The sequence below is a fragment of the Misgurnus anguillicaudatus genome, chromosome 6 (genome assembly GCF_027580225.2).
Source record: "Misgurnus anguillicaudatus chromosome 6, ASM2758022v2, whole genome shotgun sequence".
Lineage (NCBI taxonomy): Eukaryota > Metazoa > Chordata > Actinopteri > Cypriniformes > Cobitidae > Misgurnus > Misgurnus anguillicaudatus.
This window is the reverse complement of record NC_073342.2, coordinates 32,611,310-32,628,310: the sequence shown is the minus strand read 5'-3', so window position 1 is coordinate 32,628,310 and position 17,001 is coordinate 32,611,310. Positions and strand designations below refer to the sequence as shown.

General features: G+C 37.6%; 2 protein-coding genes across 2 annotated transcripts in view; both read left to right on the top strand.

Moving 5' to 3' along the window:
- Nucleotides 1-17,001, top strand: part of spg11 (SPG11 vesicle trafficking associated, spatacsin) — a 393,853-nt gene that overhangs the window by 109,338 nt on the left and 267,514 nt on the right. The gene's annotated exons all lie outside the window — the stretch shown is intronic.
- The window catches only part of znf609a (zinc finger protein 609a), a 104,310-nt gene continuing 103,429 nt past the window's right edge, over nucleotides 16,121-17,001 (top strand). The window contains exon 1 of the mRNA XM_055191627.2: nucleotides 16,121-16,550. The gene's annotated coding sequence lies outside the window, so the exon portion shown is untranslated. The remainder of the gene's footprint in view (nucleotides 16,551-17,001) is intronic.

The following is a 17,001-nucleotide window of genomic DNA, read 5'->3' as shown; positions in this document are numbered from 1 at the left end:
TCGCTGCGTCCACCCTCACCGCTGAAAGGGTTTGGGGGCTTTGAAATCGGACACAACGCAAGCAAGGTTCAACCCCAAAGTACACTTACAAATCAAGTTCACATACATGAAGGTTTCTTATGAAAACATTTTAATTATTATTTAGATAAAATAAACGTAATACAGCCACACAACAAACTTATGAAAATATTTTAATCGTTATTTGCATGATAATTGTTTAACGCTGCCACACAAAATAAATAAAAACTATCACCACAATGATTTCCCTTATCTCATGTATTAATATTTTTTATTGTAACAATTTATGATTTAATGATTTCCCTTATCTTATATTTTTTATTGTAACAATTTATGATTTGCAAAAATAACTGTTGCATCTGTGTAGATTAGATAAGCAATGCGCGTTGTGTACGCTATACATTATGGTAAAGCATGCGCCCTTAAAATAGCATAATGAACCACGCGCAACGCGCCACTGACTTTAGACTAGTTTTTTTTGGTTAGTAGCGCAATTGTTTTTTGAAACTGCAAAATAGCATAAGAGATGGTTTGCGCCGGATCACGCCTCCTTTTTTGCGCTGAACCGCCCAGGGAGCGCAAGTTCATTCCCTAGTTTGCCGACGTGCGTCTGTGGAGGGAAAAACCCACTGTGCGCCGGTGCAAAATACGAAATGATACATGCGTCACTGACAAAGTCAATTGCGCTGGGTGCAAGATAGGGCCCAAGATGTCTATATTGCGCATGACTCAAACGCTAGCACTGCAGACACACAGCAGTTGTCTGCAAATCTGAATTTTCTTGTCTTGAATTATTCATTTATTCATTTGTATTCATTCATTCATTCATTTATATTACTTGTTTAAGTTATTTAATTGTAAAAAAAGAGGCCAGGGGGCCCAAGCAGCCACTTAGTTCGCTTATGCCTCATGCCGGCCCTGTTTCTTCTGTATTCTCCTCTAGACAGTCAGCATAGGTGTTAAATGAAAACCTGTCTCTCACTTCTGTCTCCACACACAAAGAAACACATTTGTGACCCAGTATTTGATGATATTTTATATTTCTCATTTTTGATGGAGGTAACAGCTTTTGCATTTAAGCTCTTCATATACAGCCCTGCCTGTCCATCTACCTCCGTCATTATTCTGAATGCCCTACATAGGCAGCGCACACAAATATTAAAGTTGTCAGCTTTAAATTAGGACATTTTTAATGATAATTGTCAGTGGTACATTGAATATTTAAATAATGAACATTTGTCTCAACACACATATGCTATCTTGGCTAGGCTACACAATTAAAACTGATGGTGCCTTAAAATGCCCCCTATGGGCAGATCACTAGGTTTCTTTGGAATGGAGCCTACAAAGTGAATAAAGAGAAGAATGGCCACACACACAAAGAGAGAGAGAGAGAAGCAATCAGTCTTGTATGTAATAGTTCAGAGAGCAGATCTTTGGACACATCTTGAATTGATTTTTCTCTATGGAGTCGACACAGCAGCAAAGAGTTTCATTAAATCTTACACTTCTCATTTCAGCCGAGGATAAAGTCAATGCTCTTTCTGTGTGTGAGCTTGTGCTATAACTCAAAAAACCATTTGTGTCTTCTATAGAAAACCTATAACTGTATGAGTACCTTTAAAGATGAGACCAAGGCTGTTTATTCACAATATACAGGTTTAGATTTGCCTTTTATGAAGCGCACTGACTTTTATACCATGACACATATATTTCTTTATAAGTGCGTTTTTTGTAGTGAGTATGAGCCCAAATGATTTTGTGTTGTAATAGTCAAGATCTGTGCATTATCTATCTGTAAGATTTCTTTAAGAGTTCACAGATTAGTCTGAATAATGAATTTAACATCTGACACAACAGTATAAATACCAAGAGACGTTTGTCCGTCAGGCACATTGAATTACTTTTGCCTCATGATGTATTTATAAAGCATGTGTCATTAATCACGAGTGATATCACACGGGTCGTGCTAACAGCTTTAACCGCTAGAAACACACGCTGATCATCTGTTAATACTCTGCATTACATTATGAGATAAATCATAATTGAGATTTTGTGAAAGGTCATTGAGCACTCAGTCAGAGTAATTATGTTGGCTTTGAAAAAGCCAATATATTGTTATTGCTTTTAAACTTATATCTTATTATTCTTTTTCTGTTCCAAAATTTCTGACACTAACTCGTCCTAGAGCTTTCAAGCTACATGCACCAAATTTTCCACGGACCTTCAGACTGGTCTGACTTAGTGTGCTATATCTTTTCTAACTGATGGGACCTTCCGAATTCCTAAACGGGGCGCTCAAAGACCCCAAAATTCCCATTGACTTAACATGGAGACAAACTTTGACGGGTCATAGCTGTGAGTGAGAAACTTTTAGAAACTTGTGGCTTACCACATTTAAGGAGGCTGACAGGCTGTATAAGAACCTACATCACAATGGGGTGTAAGCTGTACCCCTGGGGTGTAAGAGGCCCCCAAAATTTCCCATTGACTTATAATGGGGCAGGAAACATGCCCATATAAGGGAATAAAAACGTCCCAGATGGAATATCTTCACTTTAGAGTGTCGTAGAGACATGGGGGTGGGCTCATTTTACTCAGTCATCCAACTAGTCTCTTAGGATCGCCTCAGAGCTATTAAGCCACGCCCCTAGCAACAATTTTGGGTACCCTAGCAACATCTCCCATAGACTACCATTATAAAAAGCCCAGATGGATATCTTTGCACCAGAGTGTCATAGAGACATAGGGGTGGGCTCATTTTACTCAGGCATCCAATCAGTCTTAATAGGATTCTTAGAGGCATTAAGCCACGCCCCTAGCAACCAAATATGAGCACCCTAGCAACACAATAAACAAAGCCTTATATCTCTGGATCTGAACATAATAGAGACATGGGGGTTGGGTCTTTGGGTCATGTTAGCTTCATGCTAGCTCCATGCTAAGTCATACTAGCTTCATGCTAGTTTCATGCTAGCTTTATGCTAATTTCATAATATAGCTTGCTAACTTCATGTTAAATCATGCTAGCTTCATGTTAAATCTTGTTAGCTTCACGCTAAATAGTGCTAGCTTCATGTTAATCATGCTAGCATCATGCTAATCATGCTAACTTCACGTTAAATCATGTTAGCTTCACGCTAATCATGCTAACCTCATGTTTACTTTATGCTAATCATGCTAGCCTCATGCTAGCTTCATGCTAATCATGCTAACATCATGCTAGCTTCATGCTAATCATGCTAGCTTCATGCTAATCATGCTAGCATCATGCTAGGTTCATGCTAATCATGCTAGAATCATGTTAGCTTCATGCTAATCATGCTAGAATCATGCTAGCTTCATGCTAATCATGCTAACATCATGCTAGCTTCATGCTAATCATGCTAGTTTCGTGCTAATCATGTTAGCATCGTGCTAGCTTCATGTTAATCATGCTAGCTTCATGCTAATCATGCTAGCATCATGCTAGCTTCATGCTAATCATGCTAGCATCATGCTAGCTTCATGCTAATCATGCTAACATCATGCTAGCTTCATGCTAATCATGCTAGCATCATACTAGCTTCATGCTAATCATGCTAGCATCATGCTAATCATGCTAGCATTATGCTAGCTTCATGCTAATCATGCTAACATCATGCTAACTTCATGCTAATCATGCTAGCATCATGCTAGCTTCATGCTAATCATGGTAGCATCATGCTAGCTTCATGTTAATCATGCTAGCATCATGCTAGCATCATGCTAGCTTCATGCTAATCATGCTAGCATCATGCTAGCTTCATGCTAATCATGCTAACATCATGCTAACATCATGCTAACATCATGTTGGCTTTATGCTAATCATGCTAGCATCATGCTGGCTTCATGCTAATCATGCTAGCATCATGCTAGCTTCATGCTAATCATGCTAACATCATGCTAGCTTCATGCTAATCATGCTAGCATCATTTTGGCTTCATGCTAATCATGCTAGCATCATGCTAGCTTCATGCTAATCATGCTAACATCATGCTAGCTTCATGCTAATCATGCTAGCATCATGTTAGCTTCATGCTAATCATGCTAGCATCATGCTAGCTTCATGCTAATCATGCTAGCATCATGCTAATCATGCTTGCATCATGCTAGGTTCATGCTAATCATGCTAGCTTCATGCTAATCATGCTAGCATCATGCTAACTTCATGTTAATCATGTTAGCATCATGCTAGCTTCATGCTAATCATGCTAGCATCATGTTAGCTTCATGCTAATCATGTTAGCTTCATGCTAATCATGCTAGCATCATGCTAGCTTCATGCTAATCATGTTAGCTTCATGCTAATCATGCTAGCATCATGCTAGCTTCATGCTAATCATGCTAGCATCATGCTAGCTTCATGCCAATCATGCTAACATCATGCTAGCTTCATGTTAATCATGCTAGCATCATGCTAATCATGCTAGCTTAGTGTTTATCATGTTGGCATCATGATAAATCATGCTAAATCATGCTACCTTCATACCTAAACATACCAACAGCCAGATTGTCAAACCGTTTTAAACGTTCAGGCTACGCTTTTTCAAGCCAACATAAAGTTTGTCTATAAACTTTAATATCAAGTTGAAGAATATTAGACGTCTACTTCACCTCTTGTGCTGCTTGAGATTTTGTTGTAGAAATCTCATATTGTCTTGATTGCTTTGACCTGCGGTTAATTCTTTCATTAAATCCATTACAAAATCAGCAAAGATGTGTTTTACAGTCACCCACCTGCTGAATTCATCTGCTCTTGTGTTCTGATTAGAAAATACATTCACTGTCACAATCAAACAGCTGGCATCTTAAAAGTGAGGGGTACATATATATGTTATATAGTAAAGCAAAATAAAGTACTGACTTCATATACCCACCAAATTCTTTATTCAATGGTCTACCAGTAAAATTGATAAAATTATTTGTTATTATTTACAAAATGTTTTTAATATTACTCTTTCTGTTAAAGAAAATATATCGCTTGGCATTGAACTTTGAACTTTATCATTTTGCAGGCATTATTTATGCTCAAACATTATTCACCAACTAAAGTTTGAAAAATGGGATCACAAAAAACGTCAGCTTTAAATGAACTATAGATTAATATTTTTGCAGTTACAAAGGTTAATCAGTCAAGACAAATGAATGACTTTTTTTGTCCGTTGTTTGATTAACATTTAAAACATTATACTTTCAATTTGAGAGGAAGTACACAGATCCAATAGGATATGCATTTAATTTCTTAACCGGCGCTTACATTCAACTTAACACATAGACTGTGTTTATCAGGATAATTACAGCATTTTTAAATAGCTTTGCATAAATATGTGCATTTAAGCGCAATATAACAAGCGAGGCACCCACGTCTGAAGCAAGGCACCCGCTTCGAGCATTGGCGGCTGGTGACTGCTCATTCAAGGGGCACTAATTCAAAATATGCGTTCATGTTGCGTCATGTGAACCATGTGCATCATATGTGTTTTGTCAAAATAAGTGCCTGCTGCACACGCGTCAAAACCATTTATGATAAAAGAGACGCTCACGTTCACAAAATACACGCAAGAAAAGACAGTAAACTCTGATTACGCATAAGATTATGCGAGTATCTGGCAAACGCGAGCGTCTCTTTTATCATTAACCCTTTAGACGCATCTGTAGCTGTAACATATGTGATAGGATCCCTTTGACGCGCAGAACACATATTTTGAAATAAGGAACCACACACATGACGAGCTACATATATGTTGTGACGAACTTCGCATCATGCACCCTCAAAAAAAGAAGTCACCGGACGCCACTGGTTCTGAATAGGCGTACACGCAACATTTTCAAACAGCATGCATTTCATGTCCTCTTGTGCCATAACGTTTAAATTTGCAATGCCTAAAAGCATGTGAAATAGTAGTTTTCTGACGATGCTTGACTGACCTGATCAGGCCGTGACAGTTCTGTGATGTAATGTAAATAGACATGTGTGCATAAAAGATGTTTGCTGACTTGTGATTGGGTCAATGTTTCTCAAATATAAGCAACAAACAAAAATACATATGCAGAATGGTGACAGGAAGTGGGGACATGTCCCCCGTGTACCCCACATGGGATCTACGCCCAAGCTAAAAGTTTACTAAAGATCCTGTCATTATTTATTCATTTTGCTTCAAACCATATGCCGGTGTTTTTGTGCAACACAAAATGAGATTTTTTGTAATTAACTGTAATACAAAAATTCAGGTTTGTTCCTCATGTAGGCTCTCAATTTTTTCTTTCTTTCTTTTAAGGGATGTATGTATTCACAGATGTGGTCATTATGTCTGATTTTCAAAATATTTTTGTATTTATTTATTTATTTAGTTTATTTTACGAAAAGATGTTTTGTACCAGAGTTAGCAAAAGCTACTTTAAAAAAATGAAAAAGAGTTGTTGAGAATTTCATTTCTCATTTGTTTCATGTCATTTTTCTGTTTGTTCACAGATAGGAGGCTCTTGGACAACACAATTTCACAGAAATGTCTTTTATGAGCTGGCTTCTTATTTATTTGTACGACCACATTCATACGTTTATGTACGATTAGCTTTGGCCCGTCACATTGGGGTTATGGGTAGGGTTTCATTATTGTTTTCAATAATCGTACATTTTTGTACAATTCACTTAATACGAAGACCAATCAGCCAACTTGTAAAATACATGTTGGACCGGATGACAGCGAGCAGATCTGGATGTTTAATGATGTCTGTGATGGAGTCTGAAGATATCAGTCAGAAATGATATGATCTGTGGTATGCCTGCTTTCATTCAATATCCTCATATTGAAACCAAAGAAAGTATGAGCTATATTCTGATCAAATAAACATAACATGACATAAATTATTAGTGGCGTTTGCAAAGGTTTAAGCATCTCTGTTACTATTGTTTATAGTTATGGTCAATGATTTGAACAAAACTTCACCCAGATCACACTTTCAAAGCTCATATTATGAAGTCTATGACTCATTATTAAAGCAATGTGATTTTTAGAGTTTGTGCTGTAAATGACTTCAATGATTTCCTTTAATACTCCTCAGAGGACATTTCCCATATGTACTGTCTCTAATGTCTCTCACTGATGGAAATATTACTGAGAAATCTTTTGCAAAGCAGAAAGGTCTTCCTTACAAATCCTTCATTTCTCACAGTTTGATCTGGACAGACAGGAAGATGCTTCGGGCGTTTACATCACAACATCGGCTCTTTTCTCAACAGCACACGGTCAAAACGTCAGCTGAGTCTCTCAAATACTGCGATTAAAATGAGGAAAAGAAACCCTGAGACTTTATCACCTCATGCTGGGAACATTAAAGAGCGGACGTTGTGTGTGTGAGAGAGCCAGAGAGATATAGAAACGCAGGGAGTCGGGGATTTGTCGCTGGCTATCTTGAGTGTTTTGGTATGAGCTCTACTGAAGACTTCTTCATATTCTGATTGTAAAAATGCAGCAAAACCGTCAATGTGTTTGATGTGCTAATATCAGCAGCTTCAAAGAGAAAGTCTCTCTTATCTGTTAGCTGTTCACACAGGGATGTTGGACTTTACTTCTACTTCAGTCATGTCAGTTCAGAGCTCACTTGAGACGTGATCAGAATCAAGACTCGGTTATGTCTTTCTGAAATGATTTAACAAGAGCTCTGTACACATCCAGAAGAGTTTATATCAGGACTGTCAACACAGTTCTTTATGTGTTTAACTTTTCTTTGTGTGTAATTGGTAAGGGTATATGTGATCTTTTTACAGTCTGGGACCTCTGATATTTTCAAACCATGTCTCCATATTCACCCATGCTGAGTTATATCTAAGATCTCTAAAGTGTAACTGTGGCCATTATTCACCTGTGATGATGATGATGATGATACACCTGGACACCACAGCCTAACAGCCTGAATAAAGTCGCTTATGCAGTTCTTGCATCTGCGCAGACGCTGTGCCGTCCTTTAGCCCCGTCAGCTGCAGACTCTTCATATTCCTGACGCTGCTTTTTTCAGGGTGACAACTTCGTCTGTCAGCACTTCTGCCAGTGATCGGTCAAATGACGAGAATTCATGAAACGCTGCACCGACCTTCGGAGAGGAAAACCATTTCCCGTTTTCATCCAGCAGACAGGCAGGACAAAAGTTGCTGTGATTATGAGCTGATTCTGGGTCAGTTGGGTCAGTTGTTTCTCACTTTATTTGACATAACAGATTAGTTCTCATAAATGACCCTGATCCTTGATCGGCAGCATTTTTCAATTCCTTTGTTTTGAAAACTTAAAGGTGCCATAGAATGTAAAACTGTATTTATGTAGGCATAGATGAATAATAAGAGTTGTGTAGATGGTAATGACATATCATGAGCCTCAAACACGATTATTTCCTCCTTCTTATGTAAACCTCAAGCATGCAAAAAAACGCTTGAAAACAGACCAAACTCAACATAACTGTGACGTTACAGTCCAGATGTACACCCCAACATTAAATTAAGAACAATGTTGTTACAATTCTAAAAACAAAGTTGTGCTATATGCTAGTTAGCACTACATGCTAGTTTAGCCTATATGCTAGTTAATGCTATATGCTAGCATTTAGGCTGACGTACGATTGACGTTACAGTTACGTTTTGCAGGTCCATACTGAAAAAAACACAAACTTACCACTCAGAAACGTCCATTAACAATCTCCAAACAATTGATTATTCCTCAAAATCTGATACAGACTCAGATCTGTTTACACACACACAGAGCTACTGAAGGAGAAACAGCCAATCAGAGCAGAGATCAACATTATTATTCATGATCCTTTCAAATAAGGTAATAATAGACCCATTTCATTATAAAAGGTTATAAATGGACACTTAAAACTGATTCTGGATCATTTTTGCACGTAATAAAGCCACAAACCTTCCGTGTAGATATCAGATAATAATTAAACAGATTATTACAATGCATTCTTTGGCACCTTTAAATGCCATTTACCTTTAGAATGTAATTTTGATATCTACCAGCAGGGGCAGACTCCTCAGACTCTTTTTATATAGCAAAAAAACAACACATAAATTACCTAGGAAACCAAAACATTTGTTATTTTCGTTGAGGAATTTGTTCAAGAGATCAGTTTAGCAACTAGTAAGACCATTAAAAAAACGATTGGAGGACATCACTTCAGAATTCTGTATAATATAACATTTCTAAGAATTTAGCTGTTAAACACTGTTTTTAATGAAGTGACTATTCAATCCGTATACAATACAACATTCACAATCTCAGAGCTCATGGTATGTCTGTGTTTAAAAGTCACTGCAATGCTTCTCTATGAAGATTTTGAATAGCATTTTAACTTGAAATCCTACTGCTGTGCTATTTTAAGGGCTTCTCTGTTAGATGGACCACATGGCCTTTCTTTCATTGTTCTCCATCATATGTAGGGGTAGAATTAGAAGAAGCTCCAGCCTATAAGACCTGTGTGTCCCTGCAGGCATCTGTAGACATTTATTACAGAGGATTACACAAACTATGATGAATGTGAAGAGACTGGATGGAGGGGTTGAGCTCACTGCTAGACTAGACTGAAGGTTATTTTGAAGTGTATGATGCTTTTTGAGAGGGCACTACAACAATATGTTGTGTTTTTTAGTTTGCACATGGTAACATTTAGTGTTTAAAATATGTCAAAGATTATGAGGGGTCCCCTAGCTCTGTGCTCCCCAATCCTGGTCCTTGGGGACTCCCTCCTGAAGTTTTAGATGTGTCCTTATTTAACACACCTGATTAACTCATCAGCTTGTTAGAGAGAGATGTTTACCAATTTTGAAGGAGGCTGATTAGTGTGTTTTAAATAAGGACACATCTAAAACATTTTGGAAGAGTGTCCTTGAGGACCAGGATTGGGAAGCACTGCACTAGCTAACACACACCCCATTCATAGAGTCAATGTGATTTCACAAAGTAAGATGGGATTCTGGATCAACATTTTTTGTGATCAATGTTTTCATTTAAAGAAAAACCTTTAACTCAAACCCTAACCATCCCTCAGATAAGTGTGAAATAATAGTTTGAGAAGAATTTTTAAAATCCCCTAAACCCAATCCTAAATCTAACAATCTGTCAATTCCTCCAGAAAACAGCATGATGCGCACTTGAGCGTTTACATTTGTTTCAGACAGAAATCTTTTGGATGAGTTTATTGCAAAATTTGGATAAATAATGGACAGTATCACTTTGTGGCAGCGCAGCATGGTAATTTTAAATTTATGTAGTATTATAATAAAAACCAGGGGACCCCCTAATTTATATTTTTGTGCTTTATAGATGTTTCAGCAGTAACAACATAAACAAGCGGCTGTCGTGGTCCGCACGTAACTTCCGGTAAACTCCGCTAAGAATACCGGTAAATAACAACAAAGTTCTTTAAACGTAGTTTATTTATATAACAAGCTAAAAAACAACACATAGATTACCTAGGAAACCATTTGTTATTTTCGATGAGGAATTTGTTCAAGAGATCAGTTTAGCAACTAGTCAGACCATTAAAAAAACGAAACCGGAAGTAAAATTCGAATCCAGATGTGTATCGCGTCAGCGCACGTGTGATGAAACCGTCTATAGGGGGTCCTTCAAAGCTTATAGGAGATTTGGACCACCCCAGCCCCCCCTCAATTCGAACACTGATAACATTTCATATCTATTTATCATATTGTCAAAGTTTACCACATTTCATTTTAAACACCACAACAACAAATACAAAAAAACTTGAGTAAAAAGATTTACAGATTTTTTTTACTCACACATGTGTAACAACAGAAACATGTATGTATGCAGGGGGTAAAATTCAAAGGGGGATGTTTTTCAAATATTTGTATTTATGAATATAAATTATTAATCACATGCTTATCACCTACTGTCACAGGAGTGGAAGCGCTGTCAATAAAACTCCATTTCTGATTTTACTGTTGTTTGCATTATTGCACCGCAGTGTTTTTACTTAATTATATTAAATTTCTTTATTTAAGGCCGTTTCATGACCATTTATCATGGGGGGATAAATTTTGTCCCCACCAGGAATAAAAAATAATTCATCATATAAAGACCGGAGGGGGGATAATCCCCCCATCCCCCCCAGCAAATCACACCCTGTATATATGTATTGTTATAGTGTGTAATATATTTCCAAACTTAATTAAACTACAGTCCTTAAGTAGTTTTCCCACAAAGACTTTTCATGGAGCCGTGATGTGAATATGCATCAGTTCATTAATGTATTCACTGTGAAGCTCTGTGTTTGTGCACCTGTCTGCACGTGTTTCCTAGCACACGGCTTTCATGCAGAACATCGCTGTATGATTTGTAGATAATTTGAGGTTTGTCAAAGCACGCTTTGATTCTGTATCCGCGCTTCTTTTCTTGCGTCGCAAATAGCGCGCCAAAACCCACGGACGCATCCTTTTGTTGTCGTTCGCCGACAAATTAGGCCGCAGAGGAACCGAACAATGCCACATCTGTACGGCACATCCGAGCTGCAGAGAAGGTCCCAGCTTTAGATGTGTCGGTTTACCATGATAATGCTTCACAGATGGTACAGAGCGCAGGAAGAAATCAAGCTCAATGTTTTACCCTTTTGTTTCACCTCATTAGCTTCTCCTCCACCCCCTCAGCAACCCCTCGCTGTTTCCACCCACATCTTACCACAATTACTCATTAATTAGCATAGCAAACGCCGGCTGACCGCGCAAGCAGAAATGAGAATGTAAATTTATTTTGCCCGCTGTTATGAATCGAGAGCAACAGTTGAGTAAAATCTCGACTCCATCTGAAACGGATCCGTGCCGAAGTCAGCAGCTCCGGTGCAGATCCGGTCCAAAGTCGTCTGCTTTCTGGTTTGGCGGTGACGATCAGCAATAGCCACATCCGTGAGAAAGAAAAATTACAGATGAGATCTCCTTAATATATCAGCTGTTTCTACTAGACCGCAATGAGATTTAGAGCAAATGGAAATGTTTCCTACTGTATGTTTCTAAAAGAGCACCTATTAAATTGCCAAAAACAGGGTTATTTTGTGAATTTGGAGTATTTCTGAATAACGCTTTGGAAAAGGGAGTCGTGCCGAGTACCAAAACACATTTGTAGCCAATCAGCAGTACGGGGCGTGTCTACTAAACAACATCGTTGCCTGGGGCGGGTCTATCAAATGAAGGTCCAGATTCTATTGCGGTAGGGGCGTGTTTGGTAGGTGATTTTAAATGTCAACATTGGCTTTCAGAGATCATGCACCCCGCCTTTAACTCTTTCCTTGCCAGCAGTTCTCTTTTTATCACCTCTCAAATATGGGTAGGTTTCTCCAAAAACACAATTTTGATATAATTGAGATAATTCCATTTTTGTGAAGGACTTTGATAGGGATCAGAAGCAGAGCGATCTTTAAAACATACATGGAGTTCTTTCTCTTTCATGTGAGGCGCTACTTTTGGGTTGTATAAGTTACGTCACCTGGTGGATAATAGCGGTATTGCGGAAACCCGGAAATTCTCGTAATTGGCAGGGAAGCGGTTTCTCTTAATTGACGAGTTATCTCGTCAATGGCGGGGAAAGAGTTAAATAACCATCAATAGCCACTGATCATTTTTATCTCTCTCACAACATGCAAAAAACACATCTTTTCCGTAATATGTCTTTAAATTACATTTTGTCTCTTCTTAAAAAGGTTGATTGGTGAAACTTTGTCACTTCTCATGTTATTTGACAAATTGCTTTGGATAAATGTCTGCAAAATGCATAAGGGTAAATTTTACATTTATACAATTTATACAAAAATGAATTATATATGTTTCCAAAATGTATATACGCCGTATAACAGAACTGGTAGTACTAACAGAATAAGAAACAAAATGTACTTTCTAGATAAACAGACAGATAACCAGTAAGAAATAGTGTTTTAGCACTCTCAGCAGCAGAAGGTTGTTTGTGTCTTTTCATCAATAATCTGATTTTACAAATCTGTGAAGAGATGTCATATCAGCCAACTGCAACATGGAAAGCAACAGTACGAGCGTTATGATGACATGTCATAGAAGACAGAACACAGATAATCTCTTCTGTTTACTCAGAGCTCGGAGGTGACAGGAATATCGAGGCATTCCAAGCCAGTTGCCCGGGCAACCAGGATATGATAATGTTGCACTGACAAGAGATGGAGAGGGAGGGAGAACCGTGTGTGGATCTGCTAAAGGACACACAACCGAGGAAAGCGAATTACTGGGCTATTTTCACACTGTGAGGGCTTCAATCGTTACACTCCTCAATCTTCCTCTGGCCACTACTGTACATCATCATCATCCTCCAGCACACACCAAACATCTCTCCAAATTCATATAAAAGTGAATAATCTTCATATTGACATTAACATAATTACAGTATGTCTATTGAATGTTCATTTCTTTTTCAAAAAGGATTTGTTTTCATATTCGATGTTCATGTGTGATTTATGTTTCTGGTTTTAATGTTTATGTATTAAGGCATTATCAATGTTTTTTCTTGGAAAAACGTTTGGAGGATTGAAGTGCATGGAAGATTTCTGTGTATCACAGGCATCAAACCCTCATGCGGTCTGTCAAACAGATATAACAGAGAGCTGTGCAAACCGTCTGTTTCTCTACTGCTGCCTGTTATAAATCACTCATTATCACAGACAATCTGATTCAAGCGTCTGATATAAGAAATCATGGAAGACTAATAAATCATGTTTTATTAAAGCACCATCCCAGAGCATTTCCTCTGCATAATCCTCTCTTATTTTTTTTTCTCTTTAATTATACCATAATAAAGCAACAGTGTTCACTACCTTTTTCCCCAAGCCTTACTTTCAGAAGATTTTTCTCCTTAAGAATAAGTCTTGAAACATCATAATGTACTTCACAACAGGCATGAAAGTATTTAAATGTGAAAAAGATTGTGTACTTAACATCTTTTATGAGGAAATGAACTCCTCACTTCAAGTGAATGACATAATTAAATCAAATACAAAGCTACAAAGCATCTGTAAATTGACGGTCACTGTTGCCTTTTTGCTACAATTTCCGTTTCCATGGTTACAGCGACCTCTCCGCTTCATCTCTTCATGGTTATCCAGAGGAAACATCTTTATTTCGGAGAGGTTTAACTCTCAGGTGATATTATATCTCGGGTGATTTCATTGTGTCTTTCATTTACTGTATGTATCAGCTTTGATGTTTTGACTTGCTTAGGAGAAACAAAAATAGATACAAGTGAGAATTCTTTAAATACATTTTATGTTTAAAGCTATAAATGAAGAGTTTCGTTGCAAAACGAGATAACTCGGTTTTTAACATTTTTGTCAAAACATGTTTATTATTATGATATCATGTTATTATTTTGTTTTATGGTGCTACTTAGCTGTATTTTTTAAGTTATGAAGGTTTAAATCAAAACAAACCAACTGCAGTTAAATTGATATTAATTGGAATGCACAACCAAAAAACGAGATTTCTGGAAAAAAAAAGTTATCTCGTTTTGGAACCAAACTCTTCAAATATATAATAATAATAATCTGGTTTTGTAAATGTTCATAATACCAAAGATTCAAATTTTTAATGGAGATATATATACACTCTAAGAAAGGATGTGTTAATATTTAGCACATTTTTTGTGTTATGCTATTTAACACATTATTGGGTGGTTTTCAAGGAGGGCTTAGTCCCAGACTAAAATGTATGTTTGAGATGTCTTAATTTTAAAGCACCTTGCACTGACATATCTTAACATCTATCAGTGCCATTGTTTTATCTCAGGATGCACACCAGCATTTTGTAAGGTTTGTTTGTAAAAACTACTTACATGCCCTAAGGCCTAGTCCTGGCTTAATCTAAACCCTCTCCAGGAAACCACCCCATGTGTCATTATAAGACATTATGTGTCATTTTGTGTTGTTTTTGTGTTAAAATAAAACACAATTGTATTAAAAGTAAAACTTTTGTTATTGTGTTTTTCCAATAATAACACAAAGATGTGTGTATTGTGTGAATGCATTTAGTGTGTTGTCCCTAAACTAACACTGATTGTGTTGTTTTTAACACATCTGTTCTAAGAATGTGTATTCAACCTAATCTCAAGGCAAGTCGTGGTATAGTCACGAAATGTTTGATTGATTTATTCATGTTCATGGACACGATTTTCAGCTTCCTATAAATATTTTTTCGTGTCTGTAGCACGACTTTCTTTTTCGTGTCATTTCATGTATTACATTTTTGTACCATTGTCGCTTGGGGTTGAGGATAGAACGGCTTTCTGTTACACTTCAGACACCCAAACTCCAATTCTAACCCCAACAACCCTGCTGGAAAAAAAACAATAAAACCATAACAGAAAATTCTAATGCTTTAATTGGTTTTATTGGGAATTTTATTGGTTCTAATGGAATATGGCCCAAAACACACTACAGTGTATTGGTTTAATGGTAAAAGCTAATGGTTTTTATTGGTATTTTAATGGAAACCATTAGAATTTTCTGTAATGGTTTTATTGGTTTTTTCAACAGGGCAGTGTTTGAATTGGGGGTTTGGGGCTGGGCTGGTCCTAAGCATTATGGGTTTGGGTTTGAGTTAAGGGTACAGTATCACATTCTTACTTTGGGAAATCATGGCAACCCTATAATAATAGGGGCGGGCTCACCTAGGGAACCCTCATAATATTTGACATATTTGAACACTAACCCCAACCTGAAGCGAAAATAGCTTAAAAAATCAGAAGAATAGGCAAAAACAATACATACACGAAAAGAAAGTCGTGCTAGGAACACGAAAAAGACATTTGTGTTCAATGACACGTAAAAAAAGCAAAAAAAATTCAAATAAAGATTTGTGTCAACATAGAAATTGATGTTTAAAAATAAACCCTCAGGAATATTGACTGGCGCACTGCGTGTATTATACACTATTAAAATGCACTTTAAAATAACTCCTTTATCGCAATCCGGAGTGTTGTAGTCCAGTTCCAGGGTCTTCTCATCGCTCCGCTCCATCTGGATCTGTGTGTCCGGGTTTTACGTGAGCTCATCTCAGTTCAGTTCAGTTGCATTGCATGAATGTCTCGCAGTGAGACGCAAGCGATCGTAAAAAAGCGCAGGACTCAATCTGTGTGTGTATGAGGAGGACAAACTCTGATGACTGGGAATCTATAATAATAACACTGAGATTTAACGACGACACTCAGCCTCCGGGCTCAAGACTCAAAGAGAAATGCGCGACACATCGTTTATTCCTCTGGTTGTTTTTGGACTGGGATCTGAACTGATCTGATGGCGATACTCCAGTGAAACCAGTCTGTCCTTGGATCTTCAGCGTGTGCGCGTTTATGCACGAGTGTGTGCGCGCGTGCATGAGTGTGTAACCTCAGCACATTTTGTTGGAGGGGTATTTCTTTTGAGGGGGGGTATTTCTGGTGTCTCTTTTGGATGTATGGGATGTATCTGGACCGGACTGGACCCTTTGGGGGGTAAGTGCACATTATCATCATATTTCATGAATGTTGTGCAGGAATTTTGCTGTTGCCACTTAATTTGTGGCTTTAGCTTTTAGCCAGCAGGATTAGCACAGTGTTGACCTGATGGGCTGCTTTAATGACCGCATTCTTTAAATGACATTTTCTTTCCAAACTGTTAAACTGTAACTTTCTTTATTTAAGCATCTATAAATATGCAAACCCGTCATTATGTTTCTATTTAACGTTAGTCAGGTTAACGAGTGTTTCACTGCTAGTTTCATGTGTTGTTGTGGATTTGAGTGATTGTGCTGACGTGAATGTTTAGTGTTTCATCGCGAGTGTTTTCGTGGACGTCAAGATTCATAAACTGTATATTTGTCTTTATTTTGGGGTGTAATTGTCGTTTTTTTGAGGTAAATCAGCTGAGGTGAATGCTAACGCTCGTGCTAATGCTAGCTCTCTT